Genomic DNA, 9,898 nt, shown 5'->3' with positions numbered 1-9,898 from the left:
TCAACGCTTCTGTCTCCCATGAGGAGGGAGTAGTTCTCCATCGAGGCTAAGGGCTGTACCGGTAGCTATGTGGTTAATCTCTCTCCTATGTGCTTCAATACAATTATCTCATGAGCTGCCTTACATGATTGAGATTCATATGAGTTTTGTATCACTATTAGTCTATGTGCTACTCTTGTGATGTTATTAAAGTAGTCTATTCCTCCTTCACGGTGTAATGGTGACAGTGTGTGCATCGTGTAGTACTTGGCGTAGGTTATGATCATAATATCTTGTAGGTTATGGAGTTAATTATTACTATGATAGTATTGATGTGATTTATTCCCCCTTCGTAGTGTGATGGTGACAGTGTGCATGCTATGTTAGTACTCGGTTTAAATTGCAAAGATCTATTATGCTCTAAAGGTTACTTAAATATGAATGTCGAATGTTGTGGAGCTTGTTAACTCCGGCATTGAGGTGCTCTCGTAGCCCTACACAACGAATGGTGTTCATTATCAAACAAGAGTATATGTAGCACAAAGGAAGAGAATTATTTATTTATGTGATCAATGTTGAGAGTGTCCACTAGTGAAAGTATGATCCCTAGGCCTTGTTTCCAAATACTACAATCCTCGCTTGTTTACTGTTTTACTGCATCTTTACTTCCTGCAATATTACTACCATCAAGCGCACGCCAGCAAGCACTTTTCCAGCGCCGTTATTACTGCTCATATTCATTCATACCACTTGTATTTCACTATCTCTTCGCCGAACTAGTGCACCTATACATCCGACAAGTGTATTAGGTGTGTTGGGGACACAAGAGACTTCTTGTATCGTGATTGCGGGGTTGCTTGAGAGGGATATCTTTGACCTCTTCCTCCCTGAGTTCGATAAACCTTGGGTGATCCACTTAAGGGAAACTTGCTGCTGTTCTACAAACCTCTGCTCTTGGAGTCCCAACACTGTCTACAAGAATAGAAGCACCCGTAGACATCAAGCACTTTTCTGGCGCCGTTGCCGGGGAGGAAAGGTAAAAGGCACTCATACTCCGGTCCCAGGAAACTAAGTACTTTTCTGGCGCCATTGTGTGAGTGTTCGAAGCTATTTCCTTTAGATCCTGCAATTGCATCTTTTTGTTTCTTGTTTACACTAGTAAGGCATAATGGACAACAATGAGCTTCTTATTCTATTTCCTGAGTTAAGACATGGATTGTTTGATGCGAAAATTAAAAAACCTATGGAACCTTATTTGCATGCTGGTAGTAATATTAGTATGAACGCTTTGAACACCATTGTTGATAATGATATAGAAAGTTCTAAGCTTGGGGAAGCTGGTTTTCATGATCTTTTTAGTCCCCCAAGCATTGAGGAGAAAATTTTCTTTGATGATACTTTGCCTCCTATTTATGATGATTATAATGATAGTGGTCTTTTGGTGCCGCCTACTATGGAGAGTAAATTTTATTGTGATTATACTATGCCTCCTACACTTGATGAGAATAATAATGATAGTTACTTTGTTGAATTTGCTCCCACTACAACTAATAAAACTGATTATGCTTATGTTGGGAGTAGTAATAATTTTATGCATGAGACTCATGATAAGAATGCTTTATGTGATAGTTATATTGTTGAGTTTGCTCATGATGCTACTGGATATTATTATGAGAGAGGAAAATATGGTTGTAGAAATTTTCATGTTACTAAAATACGTCTCTATATGCTGAAATTTTTGAAGTTACACTTGTTTTATCTTTCTATGCTTGTTTCATTATGCCTACATGACTTGTTTATTTACAAGATTCCTTCCCATAGGAAGTGGGTTAGACTTAAATGAGTTTTGAACTTGCTTTTGATGCTCTCTTTTGCTTCAACTCTTATTTCTTGCGAGTGCATCATTAAAACTGCTGAGCCCATCTTAATGGCTATAAAGAAAGCACTTCTTGGGAGATAACCCATGTGTTTATTTTACTACAGCAAGTTTGTTTTATATTTGAGTCTTGGAAGTTGTTACTACTGTAGCAACCTCTCCTTATCTTTATTTTATTGCATTGTTGTGCCAAGTAAAGTCTTTGATAGTAAAGTGAATACTACATTTGGATTACTGCGCAGAAACAGATTTCTTGCTGTCACAAATTTGGGTATGATTCTCTGTAGGTAACTCAGAAAAATCTGCCAATTTACGTGAGCGATCCATAGATATGTACGCAACTTTCATTCAATTTGGGCATTTTCATCTGAGCAAGTCTGGTGCCTCTTTAAAATTCGTCTTTACGGACTGTTCTGTTTTGACAGATTCTGCCTTTTATTTCGCATTGCCTCTTTTGCTGTGTTGAATGGATTTCTTTGTTCCATTAACTTCCAGTAGCTTTGTGCAATGTCCAGAAGTGTTAAGAATGATTGTGTCACCTCTAAACATGTGAATTTTTGATTATGCACTAACCCTCTAATGAGTTTGTTTCGAGTTTGGTGTGGAGGAAGTTTTCAAGGGTCAAGAGAGGAGGATGATACAATATGAAAAAGAAGAGTGAAGAGTCTAAGCTTGGGGATGCCCCCGTGGTTCATCCCTGCATATTTCAAGAAGACTCAAGCATCTAAGCTTGGGGATGCCCAAGGCATCCCCTTCTTCATCGACAAATTATCAGGTTTCTTCTCTTGAAACTATATTTTTATTCGGTCACATCTTATGTACTTTACTTGGAGCGTCTGTGTGCTTTAATTTTCGTTTTGTTATTTTCATTCTCTGAATAAATTCATGCTTGTGTGGGAGAGAGACACGCTCCGGTGTTGCATATGAACACATGTGTTCTTCGCTTTATCTTTAATGTTCATGGCGAAGGTTGAAACTGCTTCGTTAATTGTTATATGGTTGGAAACAGAAAATGTTGCATGTGGTAATTGGTATAATGTCTTGAATAATTTGATACTTGGCAATTGTTGTGCTCATATAGATCACGTTTAAGCTCTTGCATCATGTACTTTGCACCTATTAATGAAGAACTACATAGAGCTTGTTAAAATCTGGTTTGCATGATTAGTTTCTCTAGAGTCTAGATATTTTCTGGTTAAGGTGTTTGAACAACAAGGAGACGATGCAAAGTCTTATAATACTTACAATATGTTCATATGTAAGCTTTGCTACACCATTTTATACTTGAGTTTGCTTCAAACAACCTTGCTAGCCTAGCCTTGTATTGAGAGGAATTCTTCTCGTGCATCCAAATCCTTGAGCCAATAACCATGCCATTTGTGTCCACCATACCTACCTACCACATGGTATTTCTCTGCCATTCCAAAGTACATTACTTGAGTGCTACCTTTAAAAATTCTATCCTTTGTCTTTGCAATATATAGCTCATGGGAAAAATAGCTTAAAAACTATTGTGGTGAAGAATATGTACTTATGTGTCTTATTTCTTAATAAGTTTCTTGTTGAGCGGCAACCATGTTTCTGGGGACGCCATCAACTCTTTTACCGTTGTTGAATATCATGTGAGTTGCTATGCATGTTCGTCTTGTCTGAAGTAAGGGCAATTTTCATGATCAAATTGTTTGAGTATGCATAATGTTAGAGAAGAACATTGGGCCGCTAACTAAAGCCATGATTCATGGTGGAAGTTTTAGTTTGGACAATTAATCCTCAATCTCTTATGAGAATTTTAACTGTTGTTCAATGCTTATGCATTAAAGAGGAGTCCATTATCTGTTATCTATGTTGTCCCGGTATGGATGTCTAAGTTGAGAATAATCAAAAGCGACAAATCCAATGCGAGCTTTCTCCTTAGACCTTTGTACAGGCGGCATAGAGGTACCCCTTTGTGACACTTGGTTAAAACATATGCTATGCAATGATAATCCGTGTTAATCCAAGCTAATTAGGACAAGGTGCGAGCACTATTGGTATACTTGTTGCGGTCAGAAACCCACCGGCGAGCAACGACGGGCAACACAGTAGAGCCGGGAGGCTCCCAGGACTGCGGCTGGCCCTGGTCCCTCGAGCGACGGCCCGCAAAGCCTCGGCACGCACGTCCGATGCTGGTGCAAGGGCGTGCCACCTGACCTATACCTGGTCAGGAAGGTGATGGATTTGCTTCGCTTAGTTTCCTGCATGGCATACACGTAAACATTAAATACGATCCTCGATCGGCTCTCAGGTTGTCCTGTGGATCGGCTCAAAGAGCCGATCCACCCATGGTTCGTATGAGGTCTACGATCACATGGTGGTCCTGCTTGATCAATATAAAGCTGAAACGACCTACGACGATTTAGGGTTTTCACCACATAATCGGAACATCCTACGCGTGATTGAGCCTTGCAGCCACGCACGGTGATAATAAACCGACCCTAGACAAGGCCTAAAAACCAACATGAAGTTGATCCCGGAACATCTTATCTAGGGCTAGCAAACTACACCCTACGTGCTACTGGATCCTTCAACCCGTTTGCAAGGCCTAACTATGCAGATATTAAACTAATCCTTGAAGAACAAGGAGCAATCATAACGGATCAGATCTACTAAATAATGATCAAGCGAGGTGCCGCCCTTACACCTAAGATAGGTGTAAGGGCGGCTAGACGTCTAAGGGTTGCATGGACAAAAGCATGTGACACGATGAAACAATGCTAACCCTAACACATCTATGATAACTACGTTGCTCGCCATCAACAAGGCTTCAGCACGAGCAACGCATGAACAACGAATAAACGTGTACTGCCTAGATCGCAAGATGCGATCTAGGCAGCATGATGCTTACCCGGAAGAAACCCTCGAAACAAGAGGTTGGCGATGCGCCTAGATTGGTTTGTGATGAACGTGATTGTTGTTTTTCTCAATAACCCTAGATACATATTTATAGTCCGTAGACTTTCTATCGTGGGAATAATCCCAACCGTGCACGAGCCAAATTCTATCTAACCGACACGTATCCTACCATATTTACAGATACACGGGCAAACTAGCCCAAACTTTGTATACAAGGCCGATTCATGTATATCTTCCGGGTATATTCTTCAAGTCCATCTTAATCGCGGCCCACCTCTGATCCGGTCAAATTCTGGTGATAACACATGCCCCCCTGGTTTTGGAAATGATAATTCCAAAATCACTCTGCTTTTTCTTCGTCGGGTCATGTCGTGGCAGAGCAGGACCGTCGCAGTACCCTTCATCATGATGACTTGCCTTCTCAACTTCTCCGCGTGACCTGGCAATTTTTTTTTCTTTGGGCACCACTTCTCCGCGATGGGACGAGGCGAACTGGGACTTCTCCGTCTGGTCAGAGGATGATGAATCCCTGACCGATGGGGAAGACAACCTCCATTTCCTCGTTGATGGGGATTCGGAGGAGGAGGACGACGATGATGCTCTCTGGGGCGAAGACATCTCTTCCGATGAGGAGGATGAGGAAGTGGAGGAGGACACCTCCTCCGACGAGTACCCGCCGATGAAGCGCTTCCGCGCCGGGTCGGATGATGACGACGAGGAGGAGTACGGGGCCTGATACGTCTCCGACGTATCGATAATTTCTTATGTTCTATGCCATATTATTGATGATACCTACATGTTTTATGCACACTTTATGTCATATTCGTGCATTTTCTGGAACTAACCTATTAACAAGATGCCGAAGTGCCAGTTCTCGTTTTACGCTGTTTTTGGTTTGAGAAATCCTAGTAACGAAATATTCTCGGAATTGGACGAAACGAAGACCCGGGGGCCTATTTTTCCACGGAGCTTCCGGAAGACCGAAGAGCATACGAAGTGGGGCCACGAGGTGGCGACACCACATGGCGGCGCGGCCAAGGGGGCCCGCGCCGCCCTATGGTGTGGGCCCCTCGTCGGCCCCCGACTCGCCCTTCCGCCTACTTAAAGCCTCCGTCGCGAAACCCCGATGCGAAATACCACGATACGGAAAACCTTACCGAGACGCCGCCGCCGCCGATCCCATCTCGGGGGATTCCGGAGATCTCCTCCGGCACCCTGCCGGAGAGGGGATTCATCTCCCGGAGGACTCTACACCGCCATGGTCGCCTCCGGAGTGATGAGTGAGTAGTTCACCCCTGGACTATGGGTCCATAGCAGTAGCTAGATGGTTGTCTTCTCCTCATTGTGCTTCATTGTTGGATCTTGTGAGCTGCCTAACATGATCAAGATCATCTATCCGTAATACTCTATGTTGTGTTTGTCGGGATCCGATGGATAGAGAATACCATGTTATGTTAATTATCAAGTTATTACATATGTGTTGTTTATGATCTTGCATGCTCTCCGTTACTAGTAGAGGGCCAAGTTTTTGCTTTTAACTCCAAGAGGGAGTATTTATGCTCGATAGTGGGTTCATGCCTGCATTGACACCTGGGACAGTGACAGAAAGTTCTAAGGTTGTGTTGTGCTGTTGCCACTAGGGATAAAACATTGGCGCTATGTCCGAGGATGTAGTTGTTGATTACATTACGCACCATACTTAATGCAATTGTCTGTTGCTTTGCAACTTAATACTGGAAGGGGTTCGGACGATAACTTGAAGGTGGACTTTTTAGGCATAGATGCGGTTGGATGGCGGTCTATGTACTTTGTCGTAATGCCCAATTAAATCTCACTATACTTATCATGTCATGTATGTGCATTGTTATGCCCTCTCTATTTGTCAATTGCCCGACTGTAATTTGTTCACCCAACATGCTTTTATCTTATGGAGAGACACCTCTAGTGAACTGTGGACCCCGGTCCATTCTTTAATACTGAAATACAAATCTGCTGCAATACTTGTTTTTACTATTTTCTCTGCAAACAATCATCTTCCACACAATACGGTTAATCCTTTGTTACAGCAAGCCGGTGAGATTGACAACCTCACTCGTTTCGTTGGGGCAAAGTACTTTGGTTGTGTTGTGCAGGTTCCACGTTGGCGCCGGAATCCCCGGTGTTGCGCCGCACTACATCCCGCCGCCATCAACCTTCAACGTGCTTCTTGGCTCCTCCTGGTTCGATAAACCTTGGTTTCTTTCCGAGGGAAAACTTGCTGCCGTGCGCATCATACCTTCCTCTTGGGGTTGCCCAATGAACGTGTGAAATACACGCCATCAAGCTCTTTTTCTGGCGCCGTTGCCGGGGAGATCAAGACACGCTGCAAGGGGAGTCTCCACTTCTCAATCTCTTTACTTTGTTTTTGTCTTGCTTTATTTTATCTACTACTTTGTTTGCTGCACTTATATCAAAACACAAAAAAATTAGTTGCTAGTTTTACTTTATTTACTGTCTTGTTTGCTATATCAAAAACACAAAAAAAATAGTTACTTGCATTTGCTTTACTTATTTCATCATGTTTCCTTTTAATTTTACCACAAAAAACATACCGGTAGGACGCGGGTCTATCATTGGGAGAAACAATATAGAAGAATTCTTCGATCATGTTAGTACCGTTGAAGATTTTGAAGATAGACACTTGGTAGAACTTGCTCCTACTTATGAAATTGCTGTCGTCTGCTTTAGTTCGCATGTTGGAAACTAAATTTGTTAATCTCAATCCTATAATCCAACACATGTTTCTTACACTTGGTGATATGGAAGAGGGGGAAAAGAAAGATTTTGTTTTAGAAACCCTTCTTAGAGAATTTGGTGGTCTAGCAAGAGAGGCTAGAAAGGTCTTCGCTAAATTTAATATGCTTGGTTCTCATACTAATTTTGTTAGTCTCCTTGAAAAGATGGACATGGATAGAATAAGATACACTAATAATATTGATGATGGTGGGGAGATCAAAGCACCAATACCATGCAAACTCCTAGCTATGAATGATGCACTAGAAAATAACTATGCTTGGCTTGTTCTCGAAAATTTGTTCGATGAGAGTAGCAAGCCCAAGACTAATGAAAAGGGAGACGCTGAAACTTATGTATCCAATATACTATGCATGGTTGAGAAAACTCCAAACCCCGCTGTAGGTGCACCACCCTTCGATAATACTTGAGTTACACTTTCTGCGCCTAGCTGAAAGGCGTTAAAGAAAAGCGCTTATGGGAGACAACCCAAGTTTTTACTCCAGTATTTTTGTTTTATATTTGTGTCTTGGAAGTTTTTTACTACTGTAGCAACCTCTCCTTATCTTAGTTTTATGTTTTGTTGTGCCAAGTAAAGTCTTTGATAGAAAAGTAAGTACTAGATTTGGATTATCATGCGCAGTTCCAGATTTCTTTGCTGTCACGAATCTGGGTCTATCTCCCTGTAGGTAGCTCAGAAAATTAAGCCAATTTACGAGCATGATCCCCAGATATGTACGCAACTTTCATTCAATTTGAGCATTTTCGTTTGAGCAAGTCTGGTGGCCTAATAAAATCCATCTTTACGGACTGTTCTGTTTTGACAGATTCTGTCTTTTATTTCGCATTGCCTCTTTTGCTATGTTGGATGAATTTCTTTGATCCATTAATGTCCAGGTAGCTTTATGCAATGTCCAGAAGTGTTAAGAATGATTGTGTCACCTCTGAACATGTGAATTTTTATTATGCACTAACCCTCTAATGAGTTGTTTCGAGTTTGGTGTGGAGGAAGTTTTCAAGGATCAAGAGAGGAGTATGATGCAATATGATCAAGGAGAGTGAAAGCTCTAAGCTTGGGGATGCCCCGGTGGTTCACCCCTGCATATTCTAAGAAGACTCAAGCGTCTAAGCTTGGGGATGCCCAAGGCATCCCCTTCTTCATCGACAACATTATCGGGTTCCTCCCCCGAAACTATATTTTTATTCCGTCACATCTTATGCACTTTGCTTGGAGCGTCGGTTTGTTTTTGTTTTTTGTTTTGTTTGAATAAAATGGATCCTAGCATTCACTTTATGGGAGAGAGACACGCTCCATCTGTAGCATATGGACAAATATGTCCTTAGGCTCTACTCATAGTATTCATGGCGAAGTTTCTTCTTCGTTAAATTGTTATATGGTTGGAATTGGAAAATGCTACATGTAGTAACTCTAAAATGTCTTGGATAATTTGATACTTGGCAATTGTTGTGCTCATGTTTAAGCTCTTGCATCATATACTTTGCACCCATTAATGAAGAAATACTTAGAGCTTGCTAATTTGGTTTGCATATTTGGTTTCTCTAGAGTCTAGATAACATCTAGTATTGAGTTTTGAACAACAAGAAAGACGGTATGGAGTCTTATAATGTTTACCATATGTCTTTTATGTGAGTTTTTGCTGTACCGTTCATCCTTGTGTTTGTTTCAAATAACCTTGCTAGCCTAAACCTTGTATCGAGAGGGAATACTTCTCATGCATCCAAAATACTTGAGCCAACCACTATGCCATTTGTGTCCACCATACCTACCTACTACATGGTATTTATCCGCCATTCCAAAGTAAATTGCTTGAGTGCTACCTTTAAAATTCCATCATTCACCTTTGCAATATATAGCTCATGGGACAAATAGCTTAAAAACTATTATGGTATTGAATATGTACTTATGCACTTTATCTCTTATTAAGTTGCTTGTTGTGCGATAACCATGCTTCTGGGGACGCCATCAACTATTCCTTGTTGAATATCATGTGAGTTGCTATGCATGTCCGTCTTGTCTGAAGCAAGAGAGATCTACCACCTTCATGGTTGGAGCATGCATATTGTTAGAGAAGAACTTTGGGCCGCTAACTAAAGCCATGATCCATGGTGGAAGTTTCAGTTTGGACATATACCCTCAATCTCATATGAGAATAATAATTGTTGCCACATGCTTATGCATTAAAGAGGAGTCCATTATCTGTTGTCCATGTTGTCCCGGTATGGATGTCTAAGTTGAGAATAATCAAAAGCGAGAAATCCAAAATGCGAGCTTTCTCCTTAGACCTTTGTACAGGCGGCATGGAGGTACCCCATTGTGACACTTGGTCAAAACATGTGCATTGCAAAGATCCGGTAGTC

This window comes from Lolium rigidum, chromosome 7 (genome assembly GCF_022539505.1).
Source record: "Lolium rigidum isolate FL_2022 chromosome 7, APGP_CSIRO_Lrig_0.1, whole genome shotgun sequence".
Lineage (NCBI taxonomy): Eukaryota > Viridiplantae > Streptophyta > Magnoliopsida > Poales > Poaceae > Lolium > Lolium rigidum.
This window is presented reverse-complemented; position numbering follows the sequence as displayed.